Genomic DNA, 26,557 nt, shown 5'->3' with positions numbered 1-26,557 from the left:
CTAATTGTTTCAAAACAAAAACTACAATAGAGATTGGAAAATTGTAAACAGAACACTTTCTTTCATATTCATAATAACCATTATTCATAACCAAATAGACACATAGGTGTCCATCATCACCTATTAAGTATAACTAATGACAAATACAGTTTGACAACCTTTCTAGCTTATAAAATGCAAAATTATAGCACCAGTACATACGATTCTCAATCAAATTGAAGCATCGTTGTTGCCAATAAGGATTAATATAAAGAATACAAGCTACACCAATAAAGATTGTGTTCTTTATGATTTATTTTTACTTCTTTATTGATTGTGGTGATGCATGAGTATTTAATTTACCAATGTCAATTTTTTACAACTATTTGAATTGATGTTGCGTCTAAGGCTGCGTTTGAATTTGTGGTAAACAATTTCAGGAAATCATTTTCCACCTTTTCTGCGTGTTTGCAGTTACGAAAAATAGAATTTTTTGAAAAATCATTTCCTATTTTCCCTTTGACCACGGAAATGGTTTTCAGTTCCTATTTTCACTTTAAAGTATTTCCGGAGAGAGAGAGAGAGAGAGAGAGAGAGCCCAGATCGCAAAGAGAGAGGAAGAAGAGACTTCGTCGGCAAACCCCGATCGTCAATTGCAGCACCGCGCCGCGCCGATTGTCGATCGCACTTCTAGACCCATCGCCTTCAACCCAGACCCATCGCCACAAACCCACGAACCCATCGCCTTTGACCTTCGACCTAGACCCAGCAAGTCGCACTATGCTGCGAGTCGCTCCGCGAACCAACGAACTGCGAGTCGCACCGGCGAGTCGCACTACGCCACGAGTCGCATCGGATTTGAATACCCAGTCGCCTCATCGCAACGATTTGACCGGATTTGATGATTTTTTTTCTTTGGTTTTGTTTCTTTTGTGGCTTTTGATTGCTAGAGTTTGCTGCCATGGGTTGAATTGGAGTTTCGGTGGTGTGTGGTGTTGGGATTTGGCTGTGATTTTGAAATTTTTTGTAATAAAATTTGTTTGGATGCTGAGAAAATATCAAAAATGTGTAGGAAAATAGCATTTTTAGAATAGAACCAAACACATAAAAATATTTTCTACAACAATTTTCATAATACAACCAAACACTTGAAAATATTTTCCTTTCCCGAAAATTGCATTTCTGGAAATTAGGCTATTTTCCGGAAAATATTTTACGGGAACCAAACACAGCCTAAGTGAAATTCAAGTATGTTAATTAGAACAGATAGGGGTCAAAAAAGAATTTTCACAATTCACTCACATTATCTATGTTATTCTTAATAAATCATGTTATTTAATTTTCCTTTTTTCTTAATGATATGTTGTACAATTGAAACTAGTTTCCCATTTAAAGATATCATATGCCACAAAATGACTTATATGTTTTTTCATACGTAGATGAGCATCACATATGGCTATTAAAAACTTCCTTCTAATTGTTTCAAAACAAAACTACAATGGAGATTGGGAAATTGTAAACAGAACACTTTGTTTCATATTCATAATAACCATTATTCATAACCAAATAGACACATAGGTGTCCATCAACTATTAAGTATAACTAATGACAAATACAGTTTGACAACCTTTCTAGCTTATAAAATGCAAAATTATAGCACAAGTACATACGATTCTCAATCAAATTGAAGCATCGTTGTTGCCAATAAGGATTAATATAAAGAATACAAGCTACACCAATAAAGAAAATAACGAATGATACAATAAAAGTTGTGGAGAAGACTAAAGGATCCACATCATACCATTTTCCGTGACTTGCATCTGAAGATTTTATTGGTGATGGAGGTGATTTATCAACCCTGGTGCAACTTTTCTCTAGTGGTGGTCCACAAAGAAATGGATTTCCTTCGTAACTGCTATTTTGAAATGTTCCAAATTGTTCTTTCATGTCTGGAACTTTACTTGATAAGTTATTGTAAGCCACATTGAAAACTTCTAGAAAGTGCAAATCAATCAATGTTGAAGGAATTTCTCCACTCAAATTGTTGTGAGAAAGGTCCAAACTCTCCAACTGAGTCAATTTAGAGAATGTATTTGGTATGGAACCTGTCAATGACATGAGATCAAGAATGCCACCCTTGTAGAAGTAAGATCTATATTTCATTACAAACTCAATCCCAATTTGTGCAGCAACCTCTCGTTCTACCTCAAAATTTTCAAAATTCCTTTTGAGGATACTTTGATATGGGACAATTATATCTCTGAACTCCAAAAAAGTGGAATTTGGTTCAGTAAGGCCATCAAAAGCATCTATCTTCTCAAATTTTAGGCCGTGAAAGCAATGCGGTATTGTTCCAGAAAAATTGTTCCTGGAAAGATCCATTATCGCAATATTCTTTAACCAACACAGCTTGTCTGGAATCACACTTTTAGTGTATAGATTAGGCTAGATTAGCCCATTGGGCTTAGCCCAGTATATTACTTGTACTACACCTATATTACTTGTACTGCATACATACCTAGCCTATATAAGGCTCTCTTTTGTACACTGTTTTATACACATCAATATACAGACTATTCAGTCATTCTCTTTTCACGTTATATTGTTAACATGGTATCAGAACCATTGCTCTGACCTAGTGGTATTTTCCGGCGTTCTTCCGCTACCCTCGCCTTCACCGGTAGCCACCGTTAGAAGTGAGTCACCGCCGTCACACCCAACCACTACATCTCGGATCTAGTCTATTCATCAATCAAATCGTCGAACCACAGATACGACGTAATAGAACAGACTTCCCCGATCAAAACCCAGCCAGAAACTGCTCCAAAGGAGATCTCACGCGCCCTCATGCGCTGCCCAAAGTTTTTGGTTGTCGAAGACGCGCCTCACGCGCTCCCACGTGCCACCGCAAAGCTACACGCGCTCCTACGCGCCTGACGTACTCCTCCCACGCGCCATGCACCTTCACGCGCCACACGCCATCACTCGCCACGCGCCTTCACGCGCCAGCTCCTCTGAGTGCCACGTCAACCCTAGCACGTCATCACCACATCAGCATCACACCTCATCCAGTGCCACGTCAGCCCTAGCACCGTTGACTTTGACCAGACCGTTGACCGTTGACTTTGACCAAAGTCCAAAATTTTTCAATAGGACCTATCTTGCTCAGTTTTTCACGTAGATTCCGATTTTGGGCTCCGTTTCTGCATTTGAGGTCTCTAAATCTCATTTTTTGGGTCATTTTCTTCATTATGGCTCAACAAAATGAACGAGACATCATACGTCCTATCACCATTATGTTGGATGGTCCTACTAGCTATCATGCATGGTCTTAGAATATGACTGTCTTTCTCAAGGGTCGTAAACTGTGGAGATATGTGATTGGTTCAATTCCTAAGCCAGTACCAAACCCTAAGTCCAAAGCCACAACTGCTGAAGAATCTTCCACGACTACAACAAATGATTATGAAGGCCGCCTAGAGGAATGAGAGAGTATTCAGAGTAAGATCTTGTCTTGGTTTATCAATACCTCTATTCCCTCCATTCATAATCTTCTCCCTCATCTTGAGACTGCTGAGGCTGCTTGGAAATTTTTGGCCGATCGCTATAATTGTACTAATGATTCAAGCTTGGAGTTCCACATTGAATCAAAACTTTATCAAATTCGCCAAGAGACAGGTCAGTCCATTTCTAATTTTTATTCTCAGACTTCTACTATGTGGGAACAACTCTCTGCTGCAGATCCTCCACTAATGTGTTCTAAGGACATTGAGCTCTTTGTCAAATATCGGGATCGCCGTAAATTTATGCACTTCATGATGGGTTTGCGTGAGGATTTTGAGCCTACTAGGGCTTGGTCTCCTACTCCTTCTCCTGATGATGCAGTCAAGGAGCTCATCTCTGAGGAAAACTGTCGGCCTGCTTATCACATGTCATCATCTGATCATGTATTGGCTACACCATCTCCACAGCCTCCCATTGCTGCATTCACTGCTCCTCCACGAATAAACTCTGGGCGTTCCACCTCTCAGTCTTCCAAAGGTACTCGCTGCGAGTTTTGCCGTGCTAAAGCCCATGACATCTCAGTTTGTCGCAAACTGCAAAAATTTATGCAAGAGCAGAATAAAGCTTATCTTCCTCGGGCAGCTGTTGTATGTCCTTCCGATCCATCGGTTCTTACAGGTCTATCTTTGGCTTCCTCACTTACTACAGCTGATATTGAGGCAGTTGTTCAACAGGTTTTATCCCGCACTTCCACTGCCCTTTCTGTCACCTCAGGTAAACAACCTTGGTTTTTTGATACTGCATGTTGTAACCATATGACTCCTAATGAATCTCAATTTTCTGATAAGGCACCCTTAGAACATCCATTTACACTGCTAATGGAACTCCTATGCCTGTTAGTCATAAAAGAACAATCTCTTCTCCTTGTTTTTCCCTTAGTGACACTTTTCATATCCCAAATTTATCCCTCAATTTGCTTTCTGTTGGTCAACTTTGTGAATTAGGCGTAGATCTTCTATTTACTAATCATGGTGTGGATGTGCAGGATCCCTGGACGGGTCAAGTGCTTGGGATAGGCCATAAGGTTGGTCGCATGTTTGAGGTTCATGACTTGAAGATTCTTTCACAAGTTATTTCTGCAGCTGCTACCACTGCCACCTCCTCACCTGATCTATGGCATGCTCGTCTTGGTCATCCACCCTTATCTCGTCTTCAATTGTTAGCTTCTCAAGGTCATTTAGGTTCAGTTCAGTTTAAAAAATTTGATTGTACTTCCTGTCATTTTGGCAAACAAACAAAATTACCCTTTAATAATAGTGACTCATTTTCTTCTGCACCTTTTGATCTTATACATTCTGATATTTGGGGTCCTGCACCTGTTCCTACTAAGGGGGGATCTAGATATTTTGTCATATTTGTGGATAATTTTTCTCGATATACTTAGATTTATCTGCTTCACCATAGGTCTGAACTTGTGTCTATTTACCAAACATTTCATAAAATGATTGAAACACAGTTCAATCGCATCGTCAAAGTTTTTCGATTAGATAATGCTTAAGAATATAATAATAAATCTTTCCTATCCTTTTTGGACAATCATGGTACACTTACTCAGCGGTCTTGTCCTTACACCTCTCAACAAAATGGTCGTGCAGAACGAAAACATCGTCACATTCTTGATATTGTCTGCACCCTTCTCATTTCTGTCTCTCTTCCTGAGCGCTTTTGGGGTGAGGTTGCACTCACTGCTGTATACACCATTAATCGTATCCCTTCACCAACTACACACAACAAATCACCATTTGAGCTTTTCTATGGTCAAACCCCTGACTACTCCTCTCTTCGGGTTTTTGGTTGTGCTTGCTTTGTCTCTCTTCCTCCTCATGAACGAACAAAGCTCCAACCTCGTGCTCGTCTCTGTTGTTTCCTTGGTTATGGTGTATCTCAAAAGGGGTTTCGCTGCTATGATCCCATTTCTCATCGTCTTCGTGTCTCCCGTCATGTTGAGTTTTTGGAACATCGTCCTTTCACGAGTCTTCAGTAGTTTTCTACATCCTCTTCCTCTGAGTCTCCCATTTTTACTGATCTTTTCCTCCCTCTCTATCCTGAACTTGTGGAGGACTCTTCAACATCGGCTGCCTCTCCAGACGACTCATCTCCGGTTCTGTCCTCGGCATATGACCCGCCTGTCTTGGATCCTGTGGCACCACCCTCTCTTGAGTCTCCTGATGGTCCTGAACTTCGTCATTCCACTCAAGTAAGCATTTCTCCCCCTTATCTCTCTAATTATCACTGCTCTTTTGCCCTTGCCACCCTCTATGAACCTCACACGTATCATGAGGCCCATACTGACCCTCTTTGGTAGCAAGCTATGAATGATGAACTAGATGCCCTTCATAAAAATCACACTTGGGATATGGTTGATTTGCCTTCTGGTCAGTCTGTAGTAGGTTGTAGGTGGGTTTACAAGATCAAGACCAAGGCTGATGGATCTGTTGAACGATACAAGGCTCGCCTAGTTACCAAGGGCTTTACCCAAGAGTATGGCATTGACTATGAGGAAACATTTGCTCCTGTTGCTCGCCTTACATCTGTCAGATGTCTCATTGCTGTGGCTGCTGTTCGTCGTTGGCCTCTTTATCAAATGGATGTGAAGAATACTTTCCTCAATGGAGACCGTCAAGAAGAAGTGTACATGCACCCACCCCCTGGCTATCCACACTCAGGTAGTCAAGTTTGTCGCCTTCGCCGTGCTCTTTATGGCCTCAAGCAGGCTCCTCGAGCTTGGTTTGAAAAGTTTAGCTCAGTTGTTGCTCAGCAGGGTTTCACTTCAAGTCCTCATGACACTGCCCTCTTCGTCCGAAGATCCTCTACTGGTATCACTCTTATTCTTCTCTATGTTAATGATATGATTATTACAGGAGATGATTCTGCAGGTATCCGCTCTCTTCAGCACTTCCTTAGTTAGCATTTTGAGATGAAAGATTTGGGCACTCTCAGCTATTTTCTTAGGCTTGAGGTTACCTCATCCTCTAATGGATACTATCTTTCCCAAGCTAAATATGCTTCTGATCTTCTTTCCAAAGCCGGTATCACTGACAACAAGACTGTTTCCACTCCTTTGGAATACAATGCAAAACTCACACCCTTGGATGGTGAACCTATATCTGATGCTACTCGCTATCATCAGTTGGTTGGTAGTCTGATCTATCTCACTGTTACTCGTCCAGATATTTCACATGCCGTGGGTATGGTTAGTAAATTCATGGATGCCCCTCGTTCTGTCCACTATGTTGCTATTCTTCGGATTCTTCGATATGTCAAGGGTACACTTTATCATGGTCTACACTACTCCTCTCGGCCTTCTCTTGAGCTTCATGCTTATTCAGATGCGGACTGGGCAGGTGATCCGACTGATCGATGCTCTATCACAGGTTTCTGTTTCCTGTTGGGTACTTCTCTTGTCTCATGGCGTAGCAACAAGCAGGATGTTATTTCCCGTTCCAGTACTGAGGCTGAGTATCGTGCCCTTGCCGACACCACCTGCGAGCCTGTCTGGCTTCGCTGGCTCTTGGCTGACATGGATGCTCCACAGCCCACTGCTACTCCTCTTTATTGTGACAATCGTAGTGCTATCTACATTGCTCATAATGATGTCTTCCACGAACGCACCAAGCACATTGAGATCGACTACCACATCACTCGCCAACATCTCATGAAAGGCAATCTCAAGTTGTTCTCCATCTCATCTGCTGACCAGCCTGTTGATATCTTCACCAAGTCTCACCCGCCTGGTCGTCTTCGAGATCTTATATCCAAACTCCAGTTGGCTTCCTCCTTGCCACCTCGAGTTTGAGGGGGTATGTTAGTGTATAGATTGGCTAGATTAGCCCATTGGGCTTAGCCCAGTATATTACTTATACTACACTTATATTACTTGTACTACACACATACCTAGCCTATATAAGGCTTTCTTTTGTACACTGTTTTATACACATCAATATACAGACTATTCAGTCATTCTCTTTTCACATTATATTTTTAACACACACCACTAAAATTGTTGCCACTCAACAACAATATTCTTAAATTTGGAAGCATGCCCACTCCATTAGGGATTCTACCATAAAAATTATTATCTCTAATGTCCAATGTCACCAGATAAAGTGAAAAATTGAAAGAAAGTTTCGGTAATGATCCAGTGAGTTTGTTGCCTTGTAAAAATAGATGTTGAATGGTATTTGAATCAACGCAAGAAGGTGACAATTCAGAAAGCAAGTTATGAGAAAGGTCTATTAAAATATATGCATGCATTTCACATGGAATTGGACCTTCGAAAAAATTATTACTCATGTCTAGAGACCATAAGTACCGCAGATTTCCTGACAGCCATCTGGGAATTAAACCTGAAAAGCCGTTGTTGCTAATATCTAGGAGCCCCAGCTGACTACCAGTTGTTGGTACCATAGTTGGCAAAGTACCTGTTAAATGATTGTTTTTTAATTCCAAAATACGTAAGGTACTGTTAAAAAATCGGAATCCCTCTGAGAAAATTTTACCATGAAATTTATTATAAGATAACTTCAAAACTACCAAGGAGGTGCAATTGGCAACCAATTTCATTGGCACCTCTCCTGAAAAATTATTATTGGACAAGTCCAATTTCTCCAAATTACTCATGTCACCAATTGAGGATGGGAGAAAACCTTCAAAATGATTTTGAGATATATTTAGATATTGTAAGTTTGGAATCATCTTTCCAATATTTTCATGCAGCTGCCCATTAAAGTTATTGTTAGAGAAATCCAACCAAGAAAGATTACTGCACTGATCTATTGGCAAATAAAATTGACCCCCAAAATAATTATCCCGAAGATTTAGCAATTGCAATCTAGTATTATTTTCAATCAACCAAACGGGGAAGCTCCCCTTCAACCTATTGTGAGAGATATCAACCAATTCCAATTCTTGCTGGTAAAAGAGAAACTTTGGAATTTTGGAGGATAACTTATTCAGATCACAGTTAGGCAGCACTAGCACCTTTAACTGAAATGAAGATTCCCAACTGGGATTTTCAGTTTCAATCTCAAATGTGTTGCCTTCACTCACAATTTTGTTACCATCTTCAATCCGGTAGTTTTCACCTTTAAATCGAATCACTTTGAGCTTAGAGTGATTGGCAAATGAGCTAAATGAGAATAAACCTCCAAAACGATTATAACTAAGATCAATGTACTCAAGGGATGTCAAGTTGGCTATCACAGTTGAAGACAAATTTCCACTGAATTGGTTCTTAGATAGATCTAATAACCTAATGGCATGTTTGGATGTTTAAAAAATGAGGGGGAGTGGAGTAGAGGGAGGGAGAGTAATGCAATTATCTTGTTTGGAAGTTTTTTAAAGAATGAGGGGGAGGGGTTTGGAGGAGTTTGGAGGGGTTTGGACTCCCTCTAGTCTCCCAATTTTAATTCCCCCAAATTTGAGAGATTTGGAGTGGGAGTAGAGTACATAAACTATTGACCAAGTAAATTACCTAATTTACCCTTATTATATTAACAAAATTACACAAGGGGAAGGGCTAATTACTCCCTTCCCCCTTACTAATTTTAAAAACATCCAAATAAGGTGGAGGTGAATCATTCTCCTCTACTCTCCTCTCCACTACTCCCCTTCCCTCTACTCCCCTCTACTCTCCTCCCTCTCTAAACTTTCAAACAAGCCATAAGAGATGTCAAACGACTTAGGCATGGAGGGAGGATCCATTCAAAATGATTGTCAGAAAGATCTAACTCTTCAAGTTTCTTCAGCATACCCAAATCTGTCGAAAGCAATAACATTAATAGTGTCCATCCTAATTATGTGCCAATGTAAAAATCAACAAGACAATCAATTAGTTTACTGGCCAGAATAGTAATTGGAAAGAATATGTTTTGACCCCTTGGATTATAAACCAGTAGATTAAACTATTTAAGCCAATTAACAAAATTTTGTAAACAAGATTATCATAGGTAAATCACCCCAAGCAAGCATGTCACCATATGTAAAAAGTAATTCATGATAAATTCAGCAAAATGGTGACAAAGTGAAAAACCGATGGAGAACCTTGAAAGATAAAAACGCTACAGGGGTTGCGTAAAACCTTGAAGATTTTGTATTTGTAACAACAAACTGAGAGGGCTCTGTGGCTTCAACCATTACAAAAAACATGACTTGTTTCAACCTATTTTTTCCAAGGGTTCGCTGAAAATGGTTGAAACAAATGCTAAAAACTGGCGCACTAAGTAAAACTTGACTAATCTTCTTTCAATGGTCATTAAAACCCTTGAAATAAACTAAAATACTAAAATCCCGCGTAATTGTTTCCTCCAAATTTTTACATTCTTCAACGGAATTCTAACTCAAACCTCGGAATAAAGTCTCTCTCTCTCTCACGAACTCAGAATTCAAAAAATTCAAAAAACCAATTTTCGAATAAAGTCTTTGCTCACTCTCTTAGAAAACCCATTTTCATTTTGTTCAACCATCCTCCAAACTAAATGAGAACTCTTAGAAAATTCTCTCTCTCTCTCGGAGCTCATCTCATCTCCGACGATAGGTTGAGGCGTGGTGGTCTGCGATCCTATCTCTACGACGACTAGCCGTTGATAGTTAGAGCCCTCTCCTCCGCCCCTCTGTCCGATTACAGGTCTTTCTCTCTCTCTGTTTGTTTCCCGAGAAAAAAAAAATTGAATTTGGAAATTGCCTAGTAGAACTTTGCAAAGAATTTTTGGTATTCTCTCTTGTTTTCTCTCTCTCATTCTCTCCATTAATATTTCTCTTCCTCGCCAATAATATAATTTGGGGCTAGGGTTTGGATACTTTGGAAATGGAATTACATACCTGTCCTTTGGAATCTAAAGTATGGGTTGGATGTATGAGGTTTGAACATATTATCTGAACTACCTGTGCTTTATAGTTCGAGTTGAAAATGACTTTCTCGGAAAAGACTATTCTGGTTACCGAAGGAGCCGGTTTCATTGACTCTCACACTGTGGTTCAGCTTATCAATGATGGCTTTAGGGTTTCGATCATCGACAATCTTGATAATTCCGTCACCGAAGCTGTTGATAGGGTTCGTGATTTGTTCGGCCCTAAGCGTTCTAAGAATCTTGAATTCCACCTGGTATTCAATTTTTTGTGCGTGTATGTGAATTTCTGTTTTGTTTGGTTACCGAGAAAATGAGGGAAAAGAAGGTTAGAAATTAGAGATTCTTGAATATCTTGAGCAAAGCTGGTTTTAATTTTCAGGGGATTTGTATTTTTAAATTTTTTTTTTTTTTAACAGTTTCTTGGCAACCAAATGGCGGCGTTTTGAGGTTTTTGGCTTTTGGTTACATTACGTGTTGGTTTGATTGCAGGTTGATCTTAGGAATAAGGACTTGGAGAAGCTCTTTTATCAAATACAGTATGTTTAATTTCAATTACATTAGCAGTGCTATGATTTTCCACTGTTTTCATTCAATTTTACTGTTAACTATTTTCTGCGGAAACAGACAGAATCATAGACTTTTTCAGATTTGGCTTAATTGTGTGCCATTGGCTTTGTTTGAGACAGATTTGATGCTTTGATCCATTTTGCTGGCCTAAAAGCTGTTGGGGAGAGTGTTGCAAACCCTCGCCGTTATTTTGATAACAATTTGATTGGCACTATTAATCTTTATGAGGTTATGGCAAAATATGATTGCAAAAACGTCCACAATTTAATTTCTTGAACTCATTTGATTTTGTTTTAGAATCTTGCGCTTGTAACAAATGGTTTGGAAGTGAATCAACAATAATCTATGTCTTAAAGAATTTTTGGCTGTTCAGTTATGCATTAAACATTCATTTTAGTCATATTTGATTTTGCAAAATATTTGATTCCAGTATATTTCTTTTCAAATCATAATTGCATAAACTATGATTTGTATATATAGCTGTATATTTGTGGAAGCAATATTGTTGTTTTTGGTGTCTTACTGCTAAATTGAAGCTTTTATGTTCAATGTCTAATTCTTTTGTCGCCACGGGCCTTGTAAATCACCCACCATTGTAAATATCAAATCATAAAAAAAATGTCTAATTATTTGTTTGTCGAAAGTAGTTATAGCATTCAAGTTCCAGTTGAATCTTTAACAGAGAATTGTTTAGTCTTAGAATGTGAACCATTTTTTTTTATCGATTACATCACATGTTGGCATGCTCTACCCACTACTGACACAAGTAATGTTATCCTGTGGCCAAATAGATGGCTTTCTCATCTTCTGCAACAGTTTGTGGTCAACCTGAAAAAATGCCCTGTGTTGAGGATTTCGAATTGAAAGCTATGAATCCTTATGGGAGGACCAAGGTATGTATCACTGGGGGCTTAGTAATGTTTATTTTGGGCATACCACATATAGGATCCGTCTTTGAAGTTGGATAATCCCACTTGCTGTTTCTTGTGTTCATAGGAGTGCAGTTTCTTTTCTTTCCTGACTTTTAATATATTCTATATTTATAGCTTTTCCTTGAAGAAATTGCTCGAGATATTCAGAAGGCAGAGCCAGATTGGAAAATTATATGACTCAGTTACTTCAATCCTGTTGGGGCTCATGAGAGTGGTAGAATTGGTGAAGATCCAAAAGGCATCCCAAACAATCTCATGCTATAAATACAGCAAGTAGCTGTTGGCAGATTGCTTGAGCTTAATGTGTATGGTCATGATTATCTCACGCAGGATGGTAGTACGGTATGTTCTTTTTTGTGTAAATATTTTTGAGTAGTAGTTGATAGGAATTTCCCTAGTTTCAGTAATATCCGTTAGTCCCATCTCATTGACCTTTTTGACACAGACTATGTCTAGTTTTGTATTCCACTTATAATCCTTTATAACCATGGCAGTAGTATTTGACTTTCTGTCATTACATAAAATTTGATTAAATTGACAACTTTTTTGCACTTACAAAATATCAAATGTTTTTGTGTTAAACAGGTCCGAGACTACATCCATGTCATGGACTTAACTGATGGTCACATTGTTGCTCTTCGGAAGCTTTTTACTAAAGAGGATATTGGTGATCATTCTTCCTTGCATACGAATTTGTATGTCAATGAATTTTCTGTCACCTGTTGTTTATCAGGCATTTAGTTAACACACTCATGCTTTTATCATGGGATTTCTATGAAAATCTTGTTTTAGCCATATTTTACAAACACATGGCATTAAGAAGCTGTGTTTATCCAATGCAACTCAAGTCTCAGGGTGATTTCAATTTTGAAATAAAAAGATCTTTGCTAGTAGCTAGTAGGTTATGGTTTTAAATTTTGGGTCTTCAAAAATAAAAATAAGATTCTATATATATCAGGTTGCCTGAAAGATGATGCATTTAAGTTCGGCAACAAAATGACAGTCTGCACAGCGATAAATGGGTAAAACAGTGGGTATCTTTCTTCCTTACAACTCACAAGCAAGATGGAGATTGATATCGCAATAGAGACAAGTGAAGGCACATGATTTGCTATTGATTGATAAAATCATTTTTTTTTATAACATAATGTCACCTTGAACACATTGTGAGTGATAAGATGGACCAATTTCAATTTGTTGGTACATCTTGAGAAAAAGTTGTAAGGTCATATGAGTTAGCAATAAACGGAATTGGGTAAAGCTCAGGAATTGGGGTTTTTTTTTTTTTTTTTTTGGGGGCCTTTTGGATTGGTTTTGTGTAGGGCTTTGTGAGTTCTTACAATGAGTTATTTCCCTGCCTCTTTGCTACACTATCTCCACCCAACCTTTGCCTTCATTACCTCTATTTTTTAGTAATATATTAATTGTTGTGTTATTTTGTTTATGCATGTTTTGGTTGCTTTGATTCAATTTTCATTTGCATCTGTTTTCTTGTCTCACAGACTTTGCTTCTAGATTATCAGCGGCTTTCTCATAGGTTGAATACATCGAAGCTTATTGAAAATAGTGGTGAGTTCCTAAACTTGATTGTATTTAATAATTTTGGAGAAACTCTAGTCTTGGTAACCTGCTACATGATGTGCCTTGTGAGTGATGTCTATGTCAAGTTGTGTACCTATTTTGATGAAATTCGCTATGAATTCTTATACTCAGCTCTGCTTTTCTGTTTTTGGCATAATGTTGCTTCTTGGATTTTCTTTTCTCTGCCATTCTTTTTCCTCTTATTATAAAGCTTTTCAACCAATGGATTGGCAGAATATTTCCAAAATAAACTGGTGGACACAATACATTTTATGGAGAATCTAAATTTAAAAGACTGTTGAAAAGGATACCTTCTTCCGCAAGCTTCCAAATTTAGCAGAGCAACTTCCTCGTCCAATTGTCCTGAAAAAGGTGTGACATGGAAATTCTAATGTTATATATCTACTTGAAATGTCTTTGAGTGCCAGCTTATGTTTTTGATTTCTTGTTTCTACAGTTAGTTCCATTATTAGCTTCTGCACTTGAATTTGGTTCAGCTGCTGCCCCTGCTTTGGCTGCCTTGTTGAAAATGGGTTCTTGGCTTTCGACAGAAGAATTCAGTTCCAAGGTCATGCTCTTTCAGTACCTTTACAATATCCTTATTTTCAGATGTTAATTTTTGTCTTATAATGATCTGGGTTGATTGATATCTATCCATGTAATGCATAGAGGCCTAGTTGCTAGTTCGGCCAGTTTGATGGCTCTATATGAACTAGCGGTTTTTGCGATGCCGTAGTAATAAGATCTATGTATGTGCAAAGGAGAATTTTTTTTTGATAAGTAATAAGATTATATAAATCCGAAAAAATGAGCCACCCAAGTATACAGGAAATATACTGGTTAGACAATTAGTACATTGGACTTGATGTATTTGGTTGTATACATTGGACTTTTGATGTATTTGGTTGTAGTATGTGGTTTTTGTGCATGATTGTGGTTTTTGTTTTTTTTTTTTTTTTTTAATAAAGAAAATCTTATTTTGAGGGTCAAAAGACCCTTAAATAATCTTTTTTTTCAAGGGTTATACATGTAGATCTTTTAACCCTTGGTAAATAAGGTTATTTAAAGGTTGACCCTTAAAATAAGATTAGAGCACTTGTTTTGAGGGCCATGAATGCCTTCAAAATTTCTTTTTCGATGGTATAAGTTTCGAAAGTTATCAAGGGTCAATTTGACTCTTAAAATAATTTTTCTCGAGATTTTTTAATACATTTTTCAAGGATTTTGATCCTTAAAAAAAGTCAGCTTTGTTGTAGTGAACTCTTGATCCGCACCATGTTAGTAGCAACACAGCAGATGATAATTATCTTATATATTTTTGCGAGTAAGGCATTAAAAACAAGGTAGCACTAACTCAACTAAAACATGTCAAAATCCGTGTTTCAAGATTTTCAATCGATCGAGTTGCTATCAAGGCAGTTTCGAGAATCTTCTTTTAATCGGTCAAGCTACGATCAAATGTCTATTAAAGAAACTTATTTGATTGATCAATCATCAATCAAACAGGTGTCTTTTTTGAACTACATTTTGGACTTGTAATTTTGAACTCTTGGTGACACATTACATATTCAAACAAGATTACATTGTCATGGAATGTGCCAATAAAACCTAACATTAATAATTATATTTCAGTCATTCTTCTTCACTTGTTTTTAGTTTTTACACTCCTAATCTATGTCAAATAAGTACAGGTAACATTAACAAAGTATAAACGTCAAATTTCATAGTAGATTCTTACCTTTAGCATGTAGATTCCCATGGAGTTTATTTTGAGATAATAATATAGCCTTGAGAGAAGATAGTGTCCCAATATATGAAGAAAGAATTCCAGTGAACATATTACCACTCATATCTAAAATCTCCAAACTTCGGAAATTTGTCATATCTGCCAAGAGAATTAAAAAGAGATAGAGTAAATCTTTAAAATGGCATACTTGTGGATACTAAAAGACATTCCTTCTCAGAGGAAAATTATTATAGCTGATGATGTTATAAAATGTGACCTCCAAAATTGTCCATATGGTTCGTCCTTGGAAAAAGAACGGAGGAAGGGCGCAACAAAATTGCCTCGTTCGTCCCTATCAAGCCTCGTCTATCATAAATTAAGGACGGACGAGGCCTCGTCCGTCCCAAATGACGAACAAGGCAAACACTCAAGTTTGTGCCAAGGCTTGTCCGTCCTTAATTAAGGACGGACGAGGCAAATATTTTGAACTTAAACTTAGATCTTATATATGAACCAAAACCTCCATTATTCGTGATGAAGCACCGGTCCAGATAAAGTAACTTCCATGGAAGTTATGGAAGTTACCTCCGACTTTGATGAATTCCTCGACAATAGGAACGGTTATCAGAGCAAGTAACCGTTCCATGTGCACTATATAAACGTTTCTCTACGTAGAGGTAAGGGATTCGGACTTTTTTTTAACAGAAAAAGAAGAAAGCCTTAGAAATATTTTTCTCTCTATTCCAACCCACTGACTTCACCATCGGAGGACCCTAGACCGGCCTCCACCGGTCCTTCTCTAATTGAATTTGGTTTTTCAGGACTTAACCTTCAAGATTATCGAAGCCCAAAGATTTTCAACCCACTGATTTTCCAGGACTATCAGTTGGCGCTGTCTGTGGGGAAGAAATATTTGTCGCTCTTGAACTTGTTTAGTTCTGCGATTTCTTTCTCTCGTGAAGGGTTGAAATGGTTCGGACAAGATCAAGGGCAACTAGCCCAGGCCCTCAACAGAGTAGAGACGCATCGAGTAATCCTCATCACGATCGCCAATCTGCACCGGATATGCAGGCCCCATCTGTCCAACATATGCACTCTATGGTGGCTGCGATGGCGGAGTTAACTCGCCAAAATCAGGAACTACAGAGAGAGGTTAATCTAAGAAGGCAGACACATAGAGAGCATGAAGAAGAAGGGCAAATTCGGAGTCAAGAAGGCAGAGAGAACTTTTAACATGGGAGTCAATCAAGGGATACCACCTCACGAAGGGTACCCAACTTGAAAAAAGAGTTGGATCAGATGAAGAAAGCCATGGACGAAATGAAGGAGAATATGAGGAAGGCGAACCCAGTAGAGGATTTGGTTTATAGAACTGATTCTCCCTTTACGGCTTCCATCAATGGCCATCCCCTACCACCAAAGTTTAAAATGTCTTCTTTAGATTCATACGATGGGAATTGAGATCCTTTTGACCACATTGCGACCTTCAAGACCACTATGCATCTTCAAGGAGTTCCAGACGAAATAATGTGTAGAGCCTTTCTTACCATTCTTAAGGGTCCAGCTAGAGTATGGTTCAGCAAATTACCCCCAAATTCAGTAAGTTCTTTTGAAGAATTAAGCAAGTTGTTTGTCAATAACTTCATAGGGGGTCAGCGACACAAACGTTCTACTTCCAGTCTGCTAACAATAGAACAGGGGGAAAATGAGAGTTTGCGATCATTTATCACTCGATTCAATAGGGAAGCCTTGACAGTGGACGAGATGGACGACAAATTGCTGTTAGCAGCTTTCCACAACGGAGTCCATTCAGATTTGTTCATCCACAAACTCTATGAGCAAGAGCCACAAACCATGGCGGAGCTCGTCCATTCAGCTCAAAACTTCATGAACACGGAAGATGCGATTATAGCTAAGAAAAGAAAGAGGACAGAGAAAATGGAGACAAATTGCCACCCAAAACATGACCCTCGTCCAAAGAAGGGTCGGATGGACGACAGAAGAGACCGGGACAAGAAGACGGGACCATCAGCACGCAACCAGCAATATACTCCATTGAACATGCCACTTGAACAGATCCTTATGCAAATCAAGGACGAGCCTCCCCTAAAGTGGCCAGAGAAATTGAAGGGAGATCCCAACAAGCGCAACAGGAACAAGTATTGTCGCTTTCATAAAGACAATGGCCATGACACAGATGAGTGCTTTGATCTGAAGCAGCAGATTGAGAATCTCATAAGGCAAGGGAAGTTGAGAAATTTCCTTGGACGAGATCACAAGGATGAGAAGTTGAAAGGGAAAGTAGAGGAGTCATCACGACCACCACTGGGCGAGATAAAAGTTATCATTGGGGGAAGTTTGGCAGAACGGTCATCCAAGACGAAGAAAGCATACTTGAAGGAAGTACAAAGCGTCTAACTTTCAGGACGATCGCCAAGAGCGAAGTCTAGGGACGAACAACCGATTACTTTCACGGACGAGGAAGCTGAGAGAATCCATCATCCTCATGATGACGCTATTGTCATCGCCCTACTCATTACTGATTACACAACTAGAAGAGTGCTAATAGACAACGAAAGTTCAACGGACATTCTTTATTACCCAGCCTTTTAGCAGATGAGGATCGGACGAGACCAGCTCTGTCCAGTGCACTCACCTCTAGTAGGCTTTGGAGGAATGAAGGTACAACCTGTAGGTACTGTTACATTACCAATGGTGGCAAGAGCATATCCACGACAGTTGACTACCAAGGTGAATTTCCTAGTAGTAGATTGCTCGTCATCTTACAATGCAATAATTGGAAGGCCAACCCTAAACAGGTGGAAGGCAGTTACATCTACCTACCACCTGTCAATCAAGTTCACGACGGAACATAGGATAGGCCAAGTACAGGGAGACCAATTAGCAGCAAGGGAGTGTTATCTAGCCATGCTGGCTACGAACGGGCAAATTCAAGCAATGAATATTGAAGAAAAGAAAGTTGTGGCAGAACCTATAGAAGCATTGGAAGATATTTCCTTAGATGAAAATAACCCTGAGAGGTGTACCAGGGTTGGAGTAGATCTAGAAGCGAAGATTAAGAAGGACCTCATTTGTTTTTTAAAAAGAAACAGAGATGTGTTTGCTTGGAGTCACGAAGACATGCCAGGTATAGATCCTAATGTCATTACCCACCGTCTGAGTGTATGCCCTTCCTCCAAGCCAATGCGACAAAAGAAGAGGGTGTTCACTCCTGAGAGAGATAATGCTATTAAGGAGGAAGTTCAGAAGTTAATTAAGGCGAAGTTCATTCGAGAGGTATACTATCCTGACTGGTTAGCCAATGTGGTCATGGTCAAGAAGGCGAATGGCAAATGGAGAATGTGTGTTGATTTCACTGACTTAAACAAGGCTTGTCCCAAGGACAATTACCCGTTGCCGCGCATTGATCAGTTGGTAGATTCCACTGCAGGGCACAAGTTGCTTAGTTTCCTGGATGCTTTCTCTGGTTATAATCAAATTAGGATGGACGAAGCAGACCAAGAGAAGAGGTCCTTTATCACCAGTCAGGGACTGTTTTGTTATAAAGTGATGCCTTTCGGTTTAAAGAATGCTGGAGCAACATACCAACGACTAGTCAATCACATGTTTCGTCCACAGATCGGGCGGAATATGGAAGTCTACATAGATGATATGTTGGTAAAAACTCAGGACGAGGAGAGGCATTTGGACGATTTGCAGGAAACATTTGACACATTGAGGCAGTATCATATGAAGTTGAACCCTAACAAATGTGCTTTTGGAGTATCATCAGGGAAATTCCTAGGATTTATGGTTTCCTACAGAGGAATCGAAGCAAACCCTGATAAAATTCAAGCAATATTGGATATGAAGCCTCCGAGCAATGTTAAAGAAGTCCAGTCCCTCACCGGACGAGTTGCCGCCCTCAACAGGTTTGTTTCTAAAACTACTGACAAATGTTTGCCATTTTTTAAGGTTCTTAAAAAAACATTTAAATGGACCGACGAGTGTCAGAAAGCTTTTGAAGATTTGAAGATATATCTCACCAAAGCCCTGTTATTGAGCCCGTCCATGCAAGGAGAAGAGTTGTACTTATATTTGGTAGTCACCCCACAAGCAGTGAGTTTAGCACTAGTGAGGGAAGAGGGCAAGGTACAAAGACCTGTATACTATACCAGCAAAGCATTGAAGGGAGCAGAGGGACGGTACCCGTTAATGGAGAAATTGGCTTTTGCATTGATAACAGCCTCCAGAAAACTAAGGCATTATTTTCAGGCTCATGTCATTAACGTCATGATAGATCACCCACTCAAGAAGGCAATGAACAAATTAGAGGCTGTAGGACGTTTGATCCAATGGGCCGTCGAGCTCAGTGAGTTTGACATAAAGTATCAACCAAGGCATGCCATAAAAGCTCAAGCTCTGGCAGATTTTATTGCTGAGTTTACCTTAAGTTGTGATGATGGAGAAGTGGAAAACAGCAAGAAGTGGGTCATCCATATGGATGGCTCGTCTACACTGTACGCAGGAGGAATAGGTGTGGTTTTGCAATCTCCAGAGGGGGACAAACTAAAATACAAAGTTCGTTTGTAGTACCAGACAACTAATAATGAAGTTGAGTATGAAGCTCTTCTCAAAGGGCTAGAATTGGCCAAATATGTAGAAGCAAAGTCACTCCTCGTCTTGGAAGATTCTCAGTTAATCATAGGCCAAGTGAATGGAATGTTTGAGGCTAAAGAAGAACGAATGAGGAAGTATCTAAACAGAGTGATGCGCCTTATAAAGAAGTTTGAAGAAGTTAGCTTCGTTCAAGTCCCAAGGGAGGAGAACATGGAAGCTGATGCCTTGGCGAAAGAAGCCTCAGCGAGTGAAGCCATAGACAAGTTTGATGAAATTCAGTATATGCCAAGTATAGACATCCCAGAAGCACAACAGGTGGAAAATAGAGCAAATTGGATGGCTACGATTGTGTCGTACTTAAAAGACGGACGACTCCCAGAAGAAAAAGACAAAGCTAGAAAGCTGAGGGCAAGGGCGGCCAGGTACGTTCTTATGGATGAGATTCTCTACAAAAGAGGTTTTTCCCAGCCTTATCTCAGGTGTTTGGCCCCAGACGAAGCGAACTACATATTAAGAGAAATTCATGAAGGAGCATGTGGCAATCACTCAGGAGCCAGGTCGCTCGTCCACAAAGTCGTCCGTGCGGGATACTATTGGCCAAACATGCAAGCTGACGCTAAGGCCTACATCAAAGTCTGCGATCAATGCCAAAGGTTTAGCAACGTCCCCAAGCAACCATCAGAGTATTTGACTCCAATGACAGCCTCGTGGCCTTTTGCGCAATGGGGACTAGACATTCTGGGTCCATTTCCATTGGGTATAAGGCAAATGAAATTCCTCATGGTTGGTATTGATTATTTTACCAAGTGGGTAAAAGCATAACCCTTGGTCAACATCACACAACAAAATGTCAAGAACTTCGTATGGAAGAATATTGTGTGCAGATTTGGAGTACCCAGGGTGCTGGTATCGGACAACGGACGACAATTTGACAATGCTATTTTCAAAGATTTTTGCATACACTTTGGAATTCAAAATCACTACTCCTCACCAGCCCACCCACAAGCTAATGGCCAGGCAGAAGTTGCAAACCGATCCTTGTTAAAAATAATCAAGACTCGGCTTGAGGGGGCTAAGGGAATATGGCCAGATGAGCTTCCAGGTGTTCTGTGGGCATATAGAACGACAGTGAGAACTCCTACAAGAGAAACTCCTTTTAAGCTAGCATATGGAACTGAAGCAGTTATACCCGCAGAAGTGCACGTGGCCAATCATAGGGTGACAACCTACCAGGACAAAGCTAATGAGGAACAACTCCGTTTGAACCTTGATTTAATAGACGAGGTAAGGACGAATGCTGAGTAAAGGATGGCAAGATATAAAAACCTTATGGCTAGGCGGTATGACGCAGTGGTAAAGCCAAGGCGATTCAACATAGGGGACCTCATCCTAAAAAGGGTTTCCTTAGCAACTAAGAACCCAGCCCATGGGAAGTTGGGACCAAATTGGGAAGGCCCCTACAGAGTCGTCAACTATAAAAGACAAGGATCCTATTAGTTAGAACCCCTTGATGGGAGGAAGTTGGAGCATCCTTGGAATGTGGAGCACTTGAGGAAGTACTATCAGTAGAATGCCAGCCTGGGGGAGCATAACTCTGGATGAGCTCAGGGATTAAAAACTTTATTATTATATTTGGTGTGGCTATATTATTATGTTAAATTTATGGACGACGTTATAGTTTGTGTTGTTTAAATAAAGGCATTGGCCTCTAAGGTGCATGCCTCGTCTATGAACAATACTTATGTTATGAACGATATTTGTGAAATGTACATAATGTTGTGTAATTCACTGATTCCCATACTACGTTTGTTCAAATTTACCCTGGAAAAGGTTGAAAAGCATAAGATGAGACAATTCTCTGAACGCGGAGATATAATGACAAACTTTCCTAAGGGAAAAACATCAAGGCATGCTCGTCCAAATCAGAGGATGAAGCAAAGCCAGTGCTTAAAGCTAATTGCAATAAAGCCCAAAACATACTCGTCCATACCATGGACGAAGTAAAGCATAATACATGTCTGACTCGTGGACGAGAGAATGCATAGACGAGTGCATATTAAGCCATGGACGAAGAAATGTATGGCTGTATTTCAATCTCGCTAAGGCCTTTATTAAAAAAATCCAGTCCATGGACGAGTAAAATGAAAGGCCTTAGACTTTATTAAGCATAAAAATCAACCAAGTCCATGGACGAGGAATGCTAATTTTTATCATTTCTCAACAGGTCCTTGGACGAGTAATGTTGATTATTACCATTTCACATAGATGAATTACATTTGAAATTCCAATGAAAATGGTAGACGAATATATGTAAAATATGGACGAAGTCAAGCAAAAATAAAATAAATAAAACTCGTCCATACATATGCAACAGGAAAATGACATTCATTAAGTCAAGGGTGGATATCCTACGTCCAAAAAAGCCCTTGCTAAATAAACTGAAATGATTGTTTAAAACCTCATCCTAAAACCTTGGACGAAGTGAATGTATTGAAATTACATAAAGGTCACAAAATGGACCAAATAAAAATACATTGAAAAGTTTTAAGTAGAGGGAGCAACATTGGAGGCGTCCTGAGGAGGCAGGGTTGTAGCATTGTCTTCAACATTGATGTCGTCGGAGCCAGTCTGAACGAGAGAACTAGTGGCAGCAGCATTCAGATTAAGTAAAATGGGGCTGAAGTCTACGCTAGGGAACTTTTCCATAGCCTCCATTCTAAAATCTTCAAACCCTGCTGCGTAATTAGTGTCCAAAACATCAATATACTGTTTGGACGCTTTAAATTCAGCCACTGCGTCTTTCTTCGCTTTGGAGAGGAGAGCGCCATACTCGTCATTCTTCTTCTACAGGACCTCAAGACGAGCGTCCTTCTCTGCAGTATTGGTTTTCAGCTCCTCAACCAAAGTCTTTAACTCCTTCACCTCGTCCGTAGTTTAGGCAGCCACTTTAGCCCATTGTCTCGCCTCGACCTTCAACTCCTGGACCCTCGTCTCTAATAGGATCCTCATCTTGTCCAACCCTGTGGCCTGCCTAGACGCCGCTATAAATTTTGACATGCCCTACAAAAAAGAAACACAACAAATAAAAGTTAAAAAAAAAAAGGAGAGAGACGAAGAAGGAAAGTGAAAATCCTTGGTCAAGACGAGATATGAGTATTACCTTGAAAAGGTCATGAACACCAAAGTGTTCAAAATCCTTAAGGGACATATCATAGCAAACGTTTATATCTTCGTCGATCATAACCTTCTTGAAACGTTCCCAGGCCAGGTCCTCATTTTCAATAATATTTGAAGGGACCGTTCGAGAAGGCTGAGACGGGGTTGACACAGTCTTGGACGGAGTGGTCTGGGACGGAGTGGTCTCAATTGGGATGGACGAGTCCACATCAACTATATGTACAGGCTGCTGGGATGAGGGAAGGGTAGGCTTGACTACCTGGGACGAGCTAGACTTGGCCTTTTTGCCTCTTCGACTGGGGAGATTTCCCAAATCCAAGCTCTTTGACAGCGTCTTCCTCTTCTCCCCAGTCGTAGGACAAGCTTGAATTTCAGTCTCAGGACGATCCCCCTCAGAAGCCACATCTTTTCCCTTGTTCCCTTTCATTGTTGCCATTCCTAAAAAAAAAAAAAAAAAAAAAAGGTAAAAATACTTTTAGAATTAAAACAAAGTAAACAATGTGCATGGATGCTTGGAACTTAAGACTTACTTCTTCTTACTGTGACTGCGTGTGCAATTGCTTCGTCAAATGGGTTAAGGCCCAACCCCACTTGGCAAGTCGTCTAAGTGAGACCAAAGAATGGAAGTCCCTATCCGCGTGAAGACGAGCCCTGTTGACGCGTTCACGGTAAAATTTGCTCAAAGACGATCGTTCAACAGCTGAAATGAAACAAGTAAATTTCTTTTAGTTAATCGTTAATATTAAAAGAAGTAAAGGGAAAAATCAAAAGAAAAAGGGGAGCAACTTACCCTCAGGACGAAGGTTTCCTAGGTCCCCGGTATAACGACCAAATGTGTCCCGGCCAACGTCTACAGGATTCCCAGCCCAGAAGCCGGAGACGAAGAAAAATTCCGTCTTCCATTTTCTGTCAGACGAGGCCAGGGACTTTATCAATTTACAATCTTTACCCCTGACTGTGAATTGATGAAAGCCAAGGGATTGATGTATCTCTGAAGGTTTGTAACAATAAAGGAACTCGTCCACAGTAAGAGGATGGTCCTTTCCAAATACTTCACCCTATAAAATTTGCATTGAGATGATTAGTCTCCTTGCATTTGGGTTGAATTGGCATACTCTTAAACCTAACCTAATCAACAACTCCCTAGTAAAGGCGTTTAAAGGGAATCTTAAACCCCCCAAAAGATAAGCCTCATAAACGCCTATCCCAAAGTGAGGGTTACAACACCATTCTCCTCGGATGGGCCACCTAGGGTTAAACTCGTCTGGGATTTGGTACCACTCCCTAAGGTTTTTTAGTCTTTGTTCGTCTGTCCTAGAAGGGATATCTACTACATAACTGTAAACAGTGACCTCCTCCTCGTCCAAAGGACCAGAACGAGGGGCAGTGGACGAGGTACCAGCTTGAGACCCTGAGGCCTTCCTAAGCTGTTCCTGTACAACCTCTATAGGAAGCCTAGGGATGCTAGAGACATACTCCTTGTCCGTGGTATTCCCCCCACTACTATCACTACTGCTACTAGAACTGTCGTAACTACTCTCATCATTATACTCATCTATAGCCTTATCTACACTATCGCTAGACGAGGAAAGTACAACGTCAACCATCTTAACAGGAAAACTAAGGACGAGAAAAAGAGAAATACCTGTATCTAGGACGAAGGAAAGCTATAGATACGAGAAGCTTCTAGACGAGGATCTAGGATGAGGAAGGACAAGGAGAGAAATTTCAGAAATGAAGAGGGTACCGGAGGTATTCCACTATTTATAGGGAACAAACCCCGGCATCTGAAGCGACGTAACCAAATCAACAAAAGACACGTGGCAAACTCCTCGGTTAGATCAATCGACGAGATTTTTTCACCAATGAATTCATGACACGTGGCACACCAATCTGCAACCAACACACGTCTTACATCTCTTTGGACGACCCATGGACAAGGGGGCAACTGATGATGTTATAAAATGTGACCTCCAAAATCGTCCATATGGTTCGTCCTTGGAAAAAGAACGGAGGAAGGGCGCAACAAAATTGCCTCGTCCGTCCCCATCAAGCCTCGTCTGTCATAAATTAAGGATGGACGAGGCCTCGTCCGTCCCAAATGACGGATGAGGCAAACACTCAAGTTTGTGCCAAGGCTTGTCTGTCCTTAATTAAGGACGGACGAGGCAAATATTTTGAACTTAAACTTAGATCTTATCTATGAACCAAAACCTCCATTATTCGTGATGAAGCACCAGTCCAAATAAAGTAACTTCCATGGAAGTTATGGAAGTTACCTCCGACTTTGATGAATTTCTCGACAATAGGAACAATTATCAGAGCAAGTAACCGTTCCATGTGCACTATATAAACGTTTCTATACGTAGAGGTAAGGGATTCAGACTTTTTTTTTTTTTTTACAGAAAAAGAAGAAAGCCTTAGAAATAGTTTTCTCTCTATTCCAGCCCACTGACTTCACCATCGGAGGACCCTAGACCGGCCTCTACCGGTCTTTCTCTGATTGAATTTGGTTTTTCAAGACTTAACCTTCAAGATCATCGAAGCCCGGAGATTTTCAACCCACTGATTTTCCAGGATTATCAATAGCCTTTAAAAAATGTATGATGGAATTTTACCCTTGAATGGTAGGCTTCCATTGAGTCGATTCTCTCGCACAATGAGTACCTCCAAATTTCTTAGATTAGTTCTAAATCATAGGTGAAGAGAATTACATTAGTCATATTGAAAGAAAAATTAGGATTTAAAGAATTCTTTGTAGTAAAGTACCCTAAAAACTCAAGAGAATCTTAATCTTATTAAATGCATTGAAGTGTTGCATTGAAGTATTCACTAGAAAGCATGTACAATTAGCGTAAATGTAGATGAGGTCAATAAGACATATAAGATTTCAATTTTGTTTGAGTTTTTCATGGTATTTTTTATAAAGAAATTTAAGGGGGAAATTTTGAGAAAAATTCGAATTTACATGTACGTACCTTTGCTAGAAAGAGGCCCTTGCATTTCATTGTAACTTAGGTCCAGATATTTAAGATCTGGGAGGCACCCAAAAATCTTAAAATGTCATTTTGCAAGAGATTCCAACTTAAATCTATGTGCATTAGCTTGTTCAATTTAGGCAAAGAATTCCATTCTGAAGAAAGTATACAACCAATTGTTAAATCCTAGAATGCAATAGAAAACGGGTGCCCTTTAATATTTTTTAAAGGGAAAAACAAAATAAATAAAATTTTATTTCAAAATAATTTCATGGATAAAAATAATCTACACTCCTCCAAGGACAAGTTCAGTGATCAAATTATCCCATGGGAAGGTGGAAGAAATCTACACGCATTAAGTACATTTAGTGTCCATTTGGGAACAGCTTATTTAGCTAAAATTGAAATTTTTTTACTGAAAGTGTAAAAAAAAAAAAAGTTAAAAGTTAGTTGAATAGTACAATGAAATCGATGAATAGTACCAAAAGTGCAATAGGACCCATAAATAATACCAAAAGTGCAATGGTACCCATGAATAGTACCAAAAAGAAGCTAAAAATTCAAATAAGCTAAAACAAATAAGCA

General features: G+C 39.6%; 2 pseudogenes; one reads left to right on the top strand and one right to left on the bottom strand.

Annotated features, from left to right (window-relative positions):
• Positions 1-1,492: 1,492 nt before the first annotated feature.
• LOC136063099 (receptor like protein 21-like) lies at positions 1,493-26,505 on the bottom strand (annotated as a pseudogene).
• LOC112035797 (bifunctional UDP-glucose 4-epimerase and UDP-xylose 4-epimerase 1-like) lies at positions 10,176-14,371 on the top strand (annotated as a pseudogene).
• Positions 26,506-26,557: the final 52 nt, after the last annotated feature.

This window comes from Quercus suber, unplaced genomic scaffold, assembly GCF_002906115.3.
Source record: "Quercus suber isolate HL8 unplaced genomic scaffold, Cork oak 2.0 scaffold_486, whole genome shotgun sequence".
NCBI classification, from domain to species: domain Eukaryota; kingdom Viridiplantae; phylum Streptophyta; class Magnoliopsida; order Fagales; family Fagaceae; genus Quercus; species Quercus suber.
The sequence above is the reverse complement of the archived record's forward strand: the minus strand, read 5'-3'. Positions and strand labels throughout refer to the sequence as shown.